Below are 11,799 nucleotides of genomic sequence, written 5' to 3'. Positions count from 1 at the left end.
TTCACTTTTTCTGCAGAAAGTGTACTCTGCAAGCTTATCAAATCTGGGTACTGTTGTAGAAGTGCAACACCATGCATCAGTGAGCTCCCTAATTTGGCTAGAACAGAGGGCTATTGTTCTTACTCATTTACTACTGTTTTGGCACCTTACTGGGTTTCAAATTGGTATTCCATTACGTTTTGCCACCCGCTTCTGCAAGGAAGAATGCTTATAATAAATTTCATGATGTAACTTCATATGATTTCCAATTAACAAATTCCTACTGTTTTGGCACTCCAAATAGATAAAAGGAAGTCTAACTGCTATTCTAAGATTCAGATATCAGGCACATACATAATGTATCATCCCTTATGACTCTGAAGCAATTCAGGTGTTAATCTAAGTATTTCCTACCTCTGTTTATTGAGCAGTTTATGTCTTATGCATGATTAGTGGGTTATCTACTACACACTTTTTATTTTAAATGTTAGCAAGGTAACCAGAACTATGATTACAGCGACCAAGTGATATTATAAATCCTTTTAGTATCTTTTTCATTGCTGACGTGTTCTTCCAATAATCTTGGTGCCCACTATTCTTCTTGGATGTACGATTCCGGTATAGCAATTGCAATAGTCCGCCCAGGTCACTCTTCTGAATTGTGGCCTGCTGATTTTTTATTATCCAAAAAGCTAGCAGTTCACATGTTTACTCATGGACAACTATATGATGTTCTGTCTCATGTGCATTACGAGAATTGCTAAAAATACTTACTGAAGATAAAGTTGTAGAATGCACTATTGAAACACAGAATAACGTTTACCCTTAGGGTATGCCTCTGCTGGGGCCTTTTGAGATATCTGTGTACCATCATGGTCTTATATTTTGCAGTGTGGTGCCCTTTTTGTTTGTTTTGGGTTCAGCTGCCTTCGTCTGTGCATATCCTTTTGGTATAATCATAAAACGAGATAGTCGATTTCTTCTTCTTGGAATAGTGCTTTCGCTCGAATAATGAATGATTTCGTGTAGGGAGAGGGGGCGTATATCCATACACTACCCGCATCATGCTAATTGCATGTATTCTGTCTCTCTTTCATATATCTGTTGGTAGTTTTTCTTTTCGAGGTTGCTTTGTCCTCTCCTGATTATTCTTTTCCTGGTGATTAATTTCTAACTATTTGTTGTAGATGGCATTCAATGCACTGTTCTTTTGATGCGTCGGCTTGAAACGCATTATGATATACATTTAACTGTAGATGGCATGCCGCGCATTATGATATACATTCAACTCAGTTGCAGATATCATGCAAGCGACAAAACGCATTATGATATACATTCGATTTGCTTACTCCACAGTTGCGCAAAAATTTCCTTGGTTCCAGGTTCTGAATACGTGTTAATCCAGCATCTGTTTTGACCCTGTAGATGAATTTATCCCAAGATGTTTATACAGGGAATGAGGCATACCATTGATAGTTTGAATCAAACCAGTAGAGGACTCCACCGTCGATTATGGTGTCGAGCAACGGAACTGCAGTGATCTGGCAGTGTGACTGGTGACCTCCTTCACACCATTCACGTTCGTCGCTCTGAACCCACTCAGCAGACAAGTAACTCTTTATCCTTCAATTCCATGTATAGCTTTGTATCCTTAAATTCCTTGCACTATTCTCATGGCCGTTGAATACATCATGTAACCCCACATAAATGGCTAGGAACCAAATAAATTTAATTTATCTTCAATACCCTCTCCAAAATATTTCTATTGTCTGTATTAGGAAGGATCTATAAGAGTTGCTGCTATATATATGTTCACTCTGTGCATTTAAAAACCGAACCAAAAAACCATACCGAAAATAAACTGAACCAAACCAATTTTATGGTTTTTATGGTTTCTGGTTTCGGTATGGTATGAACTTTTCATACTGATTTGAACTTGGTTTTTATTGTATATACCGGAAAACCAAATGGTTAACCGAATAAACCGAAGTAAAATAAATTTATATTTCTTGAGATGAACAACCATACAAGTTGTCATTTTTCTTGTACATGAGTCAAATGCACTACTAAGCACATAATTTTTTCTTGTAACATAGTCATTTTTCTATTTTTAAAATGCTAAGCACGTCCATAACCATCAACAGATGAATCAATGCATGCATATATACTTATATATATAGTCATATACTATTTGTGTAGAATAGTATGTGTTTTGAGTCATAAATTTGCTAATTATTATTACGTCATTTCCAAATTCGCGTCAACTTTGGTTTTTATGGTATATACCGAAACCATACCGAAATAATTTGGTATATACCGAAACCGAACCGTATTTTAATTTCATACCATATTTACCGAAGTATTAATACCGTACAAACTGAAAAACCGTATAAATCGAACCATGTAAACCAAATAAACCGAACGCACAGGGTGAATATATGTTGTGAACCCGCCCATGTAGTTAATATTTGGTTCTTCATTTTTTTCTTAGTTCAAGCCCCTGAGATAATCCTTTTAAATTATGAACTGACTATAGTTCAAGATTTATTGAACATGTCAACATACATGGTGATCTTTACAACTTATTTTTTTTCTGTGGGGCTTCAAATATAATAAATTAGGAATAAATAATGTGCAGTAATCATGTTTCTTTTCTTATCACTATACTTCAGTAATGGTATCTACACAATGTATACATACTGCTATCATAGTGCAGTGTGAATGAAGTGTGCCGCTTCTACTTGCATAAAAGCTGATATTGACATGCTCCTTAGCCATGCGATCTTCAAGGGCCGTTGGCTATGTGTATCACTTCACAGATTAAAGATGTAGCTACAATCATTATTAGTTTTTTTGGTTATCTTCCTTTTAAAAAAACAGCTTAGAGACCTACTGGCTGCTCTGGATCAAGATTATAAGCAGATTTCATATATTTGGACAACAGACAGAGATTGTGTTTCATATATGCATATGCATTTATTGTATAATTCAGTTCCGCCACCACATTTTTACTACCTACATGAATTTCCTCTATACCAGATATTAACGTTTGAAATTAGTGACATCTACTCAAATAAATATCCACAGGTTGGCATAGACATGTTTACATCAGCAATCTTTTCTTTGAGATATCTGGTGGCCTTTCGTGTAAGTTCAATGTATCCATTTATCATTCCATTGGTTTCTTGATTCAACAATAACAATAAAGGACGGCTAAATTGTACTTTGTAGAGAAAGGGATGACGTACACCTAGGTTATATAGGCTAAAGAGTATCGATAGTCTGACCGCACATCATTTTTTGTACACTCAGTAATCTTTAATGGTTTATTAACACTAGCTAATCCGAAGTAGATGTTTGTTATTTGTTCCCTTTTCCTTACTTATCAATAGAGTAATGATCTTTATTTTTATCTGTTTTGTAGAACCATCGAATTCAAGTCATCTTTGAGTACACGACATCTTTTGAAGTTCATGCCATCATGCTTTAGTTTCCCACATGGGCTGAGATTATTCAAATAAAAAGATGGTCTCAGGCACAAGAGCATGATGTGCTTGCGCCAGTTGCTTTCACACCAAGGCCACGCGGTTGATCATCTAAGCGTACCTATAAAGTTGACCGACAAGGCAGTTGGACAGAGCTACTAATTAGTATGCCTAATAGATGTTGTTTTGTAGTTTGACCGCCTTTACCGTCAGTATGCCTGGCTTTTGCTTTCTTATTATGTTCCTGCTATTAGTACTTCCTCTCTCGTGTTCGTGCTCTTATTTTTGAACTTAATGTTGTAGTTATTAGGTTTTGTGGTCTAATGAACTAACTGAGTGTTTATAATTTCATGATGATGTTGAACTCGATAATATCTTGCTTCTTATATATGATCATTATCGGCTTGACCATATCGTTGGGACCGGCACCCTCGCGCCAAGGCGCGGTCCCGATCTAGTTCCTATGGAAGAAGGCCGTTTTCACTCTCATCAACCCCTTCTATAAAGGTGAATCATTGGGTCTAACGGTAACCTGGGCCAAGGTTTTAGACCGAAGGTACTTGTTAGGCACTAACTGTACCCACATGCCTTCGGTCTTAACAGAAAAACTGTATAACCATTTACTGAATAGGCAAGTGTCTTTTACCTCTAAATTCTCAATGCCTAGCCCCTGTTTCTTCGGTCTACAAATAATATCCCATTTAGTAAGTGTGTATTTTCTCTTTATTTTTCATTGCTTTCCCAAATAAATCGTGATCGCTAAAAATCTAACATTTTCTGTACCCCGAAAGGCACTTCAAAAAAAAGATGGGCATCGACATACTCGTGAGTACTGGGTTTATAAGTACCAGCCGACCTCCATAAGACATAAGTTTACCTTTTCAGTAGCTTGTTTTTTTTCAAATCGATTTTCAATACACTTCCATTCCTTAGTAGAAAGCCTGCGATGGTGAATTGGTATATCCAAATAACTAAACGACAGGGTATCAATTTCATATCCGAACCCTCTTCAATGTTTGTTTACCTGCAGTTGCCATGTCACTGAGCTACAGTTGCCATGTCGGACAGCTACAATTGTCATGGTTGCTCAACTGTAGTTGCCATCTCAGGTCAAGTGCGAGATGCCATTTTGGACAACTACAAATGTTGCCATGTATGGTCTGGTTTACTATAGTTGCTATGATTTGAAAACTTTAGAGGTTGCCACATACTAACACTAAGCAGTTTCCATGTATGGTCTGATTTATTACAGTTGCCATGATTTGAAAACCTTAGGAGTTGCCACCTACTAACACTAGGCAGTTGTCGTGTAGTGCTACAAAGAGACATGGCAAAACAACATGTTCGGGTAAAAGAGAGAGTTGCCATCTGCTTACAAGCACACTAGGGGCAGTTGCCGTGTACCCTGCAAACATATGGCAACTGACATGTTCGGGTAAAAAAAAGAGAGTTGCCATCTGCTTGCAAGCACACTATGGCAGTTGCCATGTACACTGCAAAACACATGGCAACTGGCAGCTTAGGTGTGGGAGAGGAGACAGGCGTGTGGGCGAGATGGTAAATACCCACACACCAGCCCTTATGCGTGAGTGAAAACTGGTGTGTGGGCGACTGCTAAACACCCACACACCGGCCTGTCAGTGTGGTGAAACGGACGTGTGGGCGACCGGGTGAATGCCCACACACCAGTCTAGTCCTACGTGGCACCACAAATATGCCAAGATTCGTGCACCCACAAACGGACGCGGATCCACGCGTGTGGGCGAGATGCAAACGCACACACGTATGGGCGTTAGTGTTTCCGTTCAAGAAAGGAGCATCAAGAGGATACAAACATAATGAACACACATTCGACCTTTATAAAAATAAGATGCACACAGTCAACACCAACACACATACACAAACATTGTCAAAAGCTAGTAAAGTCATAAAAAACCAAAGCTATATATAGGCAAGGAAAAAAAGCCCAAAAGTGATCAGATCTACAATCGGCAAATTGTGTCAATGACCATATCCGCACCAACCATATCATGACACAAGATAGATAATGAGGTTCTGCAACAGCAACACCTTTAAGAAGGGAGCGATGCTCAAGCACCACCGTCACCGGATCCACCCGCGAAGACTGGAATCATGGTTTTCACCCTGCAAAATCAGTCCGAGTATATCCGAACATTGCCTTCAACAAGGTAACGATAAAAAAACAAACGTCGCCATTGACAGGTATAACCAACTCAGGTCAGACCTATACTTTCACCCCCGAAGCTCGAGACCGGCTGCAGCAAGGAATGGTTGAGGGACTTAGGTGCTGCAAAAGCTGACTGGGGACGCTGCTGTTGCACTTGCCATATGTCTCGCTACGAGCAGCACATATTATCATTCTTTTTTATCTCCAAAATACTTGAGCATACTTCCAGCTTTACCATACATCAAGTCCCTTTGACGCCTGGTTCGCAAGTGGTTCTTGCGATCACGACATGTGTAGCCAAGGTTCAGTGGACCACCAACTTGTCGACTTGCTAACTCATGGGCCTTTTTAGGTACAATTCCTGAATCATCTGTTGTTTCAGTTTCAAATGTTTGCAAAGCCCAAATCTTCCTCTGCGATGGCATCAAGTGGCTTGTCCCGGGTAATTGCAAAACATGGTTGTGGTCAACAACTAACTCATGCATAATTTCCTGCTTCTTAGTCTAGAGTGATTCTGGTTCGAACATCGCAATTGGTCCTTGTTTCTGCACGAGGACGCTTTGTATTATTATCCCTTTTGTCGTTTCTTCTGTAGCCCTCATTAGAACAAACATATCTTGTTGAAGTGATTACTCCATCAAGTTTGCTCTTGTTTTCATAATTTATCCTTACATCAAAACCAATATGACCTCCATAACATGTCCAAAAGTTCCAAGCCTCTTTTGTGGAATTAAATTTCATACCAATTTGAGGCATCCAACTAGGAACCACATTTATCCTGTAAAAAATACACATAACTTATTTGTTTTATGCTTACACTACAATCATAAGGTGACATGACCTGATTTAAGGTTTCGAAGTGAAAGCTTTGGCCCGTAGCGAACTCGACAGAGAGTAGATCAAAAGGCATCACGTGCAGCCACTACCTGGCACACCAACTGTTGTGGTATTTTCCCGACAATATCTATATAAGGGTAGCGCATGCATCGAAGATTGAATGGTACACCCAGGTAAATTTTACACAAGTTCGGCTTCCTGGATGTGCTCCTGCCTCTCTCTCTCTCTCATGAAAGGGATCAAGTCACAATTTAGCAAATAATTTTTTAAGTGTTAGATTTAGGGGATAGGTTAGTCTTCATCTCACCAATACACACTAATTATTGGGAGTTAAGTTTAGGAATAACTAAATATGCTCTAATAACATATACATGAATACAAAATTAGCTAAATAGTATTGCACAAAAATTAATATTTTTACGGAAAAACTGGAAAATGTTCAAATTATAGTCATAGTGCATGGAAAAGGAGAAAAGGGCAAAAAGTGAGGAACTCACTTGGATATGTTTCGACAAACTTTATTTCAAACTAATTAACGTCCTCACGATTAATATGGCTGCCATTGTGTTGGTACCAAAATTGTGACTCTATTGGTACGAAAGTTACCAGCTGTGGCAACTTTGGTATGAATAGAGATTAGAGAGTGCCAACTTCGTAAATCTGACGGTTAGTTTGAGATGGATTCTTTTCACCTAAACATAAACATATGAGATTAATTCTCACCGAGAAAAAATCGACCTCCAAGACAAATACTATATCAAATTAACAATCTGAGAGATCAAATGTTTTAAAATTTTAAAAATACCACATATATTGTAGATATTAAAAATGTGTCGAAAATGTTTATTGGGCTGCAGTTAAACTTGGAGTATGCGAAGGGTTAGGTGTTTGAGTCGGACACGGTGATCTGGAGCTATTTTATAAGGTCAGCGCGGATAGCCAAAATAGAAGCGGTCTGGGCACCTGTCTATGGTCTTGGAGGGGAAGTGCACATGTAATCATGCCGCGGCGATTAGTCACGATGGTAAACCCCGTTCACAAAAACTCACATGTCTCGTATACTTTTCTGCAATGATTTATTTGCGTATTTTCTAACAGTAGACACCGTCACTCTTTTTTCTCCTCACTTGCATACATGAAGAGCGTCGTGGTAAAATCCTAACGAGGGCACATCTGCGTCCTATTAACGTTCTTTTTTTTAGAATGAAGGCTCATCTTGAGCCCGACTTTGAATTAACAAAGCCATCAACCGGCCAGGATTACAAGACTGCCACTTACAACAAGAAAACAAAAAGCGGAAATAAAGATACATTGTGCTCAGTAGAACAACTCGAAGGCATCGAACGCCGCTAAGCCGAAACCAGCTAACCTACTAAGGCTATGGGAGGAAGGCACCACCGTGCATGTTTTGTGTCACTGATTGCCCTCAGAAGGAAAACAGGGGCAACACATGACCTGACTCCGCCTCCGCAAAGGGCCCCTACCCTTTCACCCGGGCTCGACGGGTGCCGCACCGGCGGCCTGCGGAGTGGTTCACCCTAGAACCCAGATCAGCATCCCAAGCAACCGAAGGAGAGGCACCAGGAACAAACCCACACGAAACGGGGAGCCGAACACCCAGTCACCGTTGCCGGCAGCAGCAAGGCAGAGCACCGGACGAGAGTTGTCGAGACGAAGGCGCTGAAAACCCCGGAGAAGGCCAAGAGTATGCAGCACCACGCATCGGTCAAGGATAGGAGGCACCATAGCCCATGGCACGAGAGAGGGACCCCGATCCCCTCGCACCAGCGGCTGAAGCCCTCCACACCTGGACCCGAGCAAGTTGCCGAAGATGAAGATCAGGCCAATACAATCCGCCGTCGAACCACCACTGACTCCACCACCACTTGGGCACTTCCCTGACGACGCCTTCAGGAAGGTTCACGCCACCAAGGTGCCGTCGTCGCCATGAAACGAGGAACTGAGGCTTTCACCTGAGCTGCTGGGTGGGGTGGGAGGTGCAGGAAGCCCACCGAAGCCTTCAGCAAGGAGAACGACGCCCAAAGGCGACAACTTCAATGTGGCCGCCGCGCCGGCCAGGGGTTTCCCCCGGATCCGCACCCAGCCACCAGATCCGCACACCCGGCATCCAGAAAATGGCGGCCGGAGCCACCAGGGATAGGGGGCGGCGCGGATCGAAGCAGATCGAGGATGAGGACGCCGATTCTCCAAGGTACAGCCGGCCTACGAGGAGCTACTGCAGCCGCTGACGCCCGCCGCCTCCATGCCGCCCGCACGACCGTGGAGGCGACTCACCTGCACCCTACGGCGCCGCCCGCCGCACAGGCCACGTGCTGGCCGCCGCCCGGGGCCGCCGCCCCGGATGCCGAGGCTCTCCACGCAAAGTGGATCCGCCAAAGTCCCCGCCGCCACCTTCATGGGTGCTGAGCGGCCGCGCCGCTGGACACCTCTGGCGGCGGAGGAGGGAGGGGGGGGACTAGTGGCGGCGGCTAGGGTTGGCCCCCGAGTCGCCTCGGAGGAGACGACCACGAAAGCTCCTCCTATTAACGTTCTTAAACCATTTGTTTTACAAGATGACCTTATATAAAATACTGCTATCAAATTTATGCATTTGTTCAAATGGTACCAATGCGATACCATCGGAACTGCATCGGAGCAATAGATTTGTGAATTCTGTTTTACGAGTGGCATTTCCTCTGCCTTGGAGAATACACATCCTACTGAAGTACTGGTACTAGTTAGTGTTGGGGAACGTAGCATAAATTCAAAATTTTCCTACATGTCACCAAGATCAATCTATGGAGAGACCAGCAACGAGGGGAAGGAGAGTGCATCTACATACCCTTGTAGATCGCTAAGCGGAAGCGTTCAAGTGAACGGGGTTGATGGAGTCGTACTCGTCGTGATCCAAATCACCGATGACCAAGTGCCGAACGCACGGCACCTCCGCGTTCAACACACGTACAGCCCGGTGACGTCTCCCACGCCTTGATCCAGCAAGGAGAGAGGGAGAGGTTGAGGAAGACTCCATCCAGCAGCAGCACAACGGCGTGGTGGTGATGGAAGAGCATGGCAATCCTGCAGGGCTTCGCCGAGCAACACAGAAGAGGAGAAGAACTTGGGAGAGAGGGAGGGGCTGCACCAAAGGCAAAAAGGTGTGTTTGAGAGGCCCTCCTACCCCACTATATATAGGGATCCCAAGGGGGGGTGCACCAGCCCCTAGGAGATCCAATCTCCAAGGGGCGGCGGCCAGGGGAGGAGTCCTTCCCCCCCAAGGCACCTAGGAGGTGCCTTCCCCTGGTGGGACTCTTCCTTTAGGGTTTCCCCAGGCGCATGGGCCTCTTGGGGCTGGTGCCCTTGGCCCATGTAGGCCAAGGCGCACCCCCTATAGCCCATGTGGCCCCCGGGGCAGGTGGCCCCACCCGATGGGCCCCCGGGACCCTTCCGGTGGTCCCGGTACAATACCGATGACCCCGAAACTTGTCCCGATGGCCGAAACAGGACTTCCTATATATAAATCTTTACCTCCGGACCATTCCGGAACTCCTCGTGACGTCCGGGATCTCATCCGGGACTTCGAACAACATTCGGTAACCACATACAAGCTTCCTTTATAACCCTAGCGTCATCGAACCTTAAGTGTGTAGACCCTACGGGTTCGGGAGACATGCAGACATGACCGAGACGTTCTCCGGTCAATAACCAACAACGGGATCTGGATACCCATGTTGGCTCCCACATGTTCCATGATGATCTCATCGGATGAACCACGATGTCAAGGACTTAATCAATCCCGTATACAATTCCCTTTGTCCATCGGTACGATACTTGCCCGAGATTCGATCGTCGGTATCCCGATACCTTGTTCAATCTCGTTACCGGCAAGTCTCTTTACTCGTTCCGTAACACATCATCCCGTGATCAACTCCTTGATCACATTGTGCACATTATGATGATGTCCTACCGAGTGGGCCCAAAGATACCTCTCCGTTTACACGGATTGACAAATCCCAGTCTCGATTCGTGCCAACCCAACAGACACTTTCGAGATACCCGTAGTGTACCTTTATAGCCACCCAGTTACGTTGTGATGTTTGGCACACCCAAAGCACTCCTACGGTATCCGGGAGTTGCACAATCTCATGGTCTAAGGAAATGATACTTGACATTAGAAAAGCTTTAGCATACGAACTACATGATCTTTGTGCTAGGCTTAGGATTGGGTCTTGTCCATCACATCATTCTCCTAATGATGTGATCCCGTTATCAACTACATCCAATGTCCATGGTCAGGAAACCGTAACCATCTATTGATCAACGAGCTAGTCAACTAGAGGCTTACTAGGGACATGGTGTTGTCTATGTATCCACACATGTATCTGAGTTTCCTATCAATACAATTCTAGCATGGATAATAAACGATTATCATGAACAAGGAAATATAATAATAACTAATTTATTATTGCCTCTAGGGCATATTTCCAACAGTCTCCCACTTGCACTAGAGTCAATAATCCAGTTCACATCGATATGTGATTAACACTCAAGGTCACATCCCCATGTGACTAACACCCAAAGAGTTTACTAGAGTCAATAATCTAGTTCACATTTACCATGTGATTAACACTCGATGAGTTCTGGGTTTGATCATGTTATGCTTGTGAGAGAGGTTATAGTCAACGGGTCTGAACCTTTCAGATCCGTGTGTGCTTTACAAATCTCTATGTCATCTCCTAGATGCAGCTACCACGCTCTATTTGGAGCTATTCCAAATAACTGTTCTACTATACAAATCCAGTTTACTACTCATAATAATCTGGATTAGTGTCAAAGTTTGCATCGGCGTAACCCTTTACGACGAACTCTTTTACCACCTCCATAATCGAGAAAATTCCTTAGTCCACTAGTTACTAAGGATAACTTTGACCGCTGTACTGTGATCCATTCTTGGATCACTCTTGTACCCCTTGACTGACTCATGGCAAGGCACACTTCAGGTGTGGTACTCAGCATAGCATACTGTAGAGCCTATGTCTTAAGCATAGGGGACGACCTTCGTCCTTTCTCTCTATTCTGCCATGGTCGAGCTTTAAGTCTTAACTTCATACCTTACAACTCAGGAAAGAACTCCTTCTTTGACTGATCCATCTTGAACACCTTCAAGATCATGTCAAGGTATGTGCTCATTTGAAAGTACCATTAAGCGTTTTGATCTATCCTTATAGATCTTGATGCTCAATGTTCAAGTAGCTTAATCCAGGCTTTCCATTGAAAAACACTTTCCAAATAACCCTATATGCTTTCCAGAAA

General features: G+C 43.3%; 1 long non-coding RNA gene and 1 pseudogene across 1 annotated transcript; one reads left to right on the top strand and one right to left on the bottom strand.

The window, feature by feature from the left end:
• The first annotated feature begins 1,489 nt into the window (after positions 1-1,489).
• LOC125556633 (uncharacterized) lies at positions 1,490-3,634 on the top strand. Its single transcript, XR_007305157.2, has 3 exons — positions 1,490-1,589; positions 3,067-3,126; positions 3,404-3,634. It is a non-coding gene; the product is annotated as an uncharacterized LOC125556633 (long non-coding RNA).
• Positions 3,635-5,840: 2,206 nt separating this feature from the next.
• Positions 5,841-8,907, bottom strand: LOC147972733 (protein FAR1-RELATED SEQUENCE 5-like; annotated as a pseudogene).
• Positions 8,908-11,799: the final 2,892 nt, after the last annotated feature.

This window comes from Triticum urartu, chromosome 5A (assembly GCF_056163025.1).
Source record: "Triticum urartu cultivar PI428250 chromosome 5A, HENAU_Tu73, whole genome shotgun sequence".
NCBI classification, from domain to species: domain Eukaryota; kingdom Viridiplantae; phylum Streptophyta; class Magnoliopsida; order Poales; family Poaceae; genus Triticum; species Triticum urartu.
Note: the sequence above shows the minus strand (reverse complement) of the source record. Positions and strands in the feature narration are given on the sequence as shown.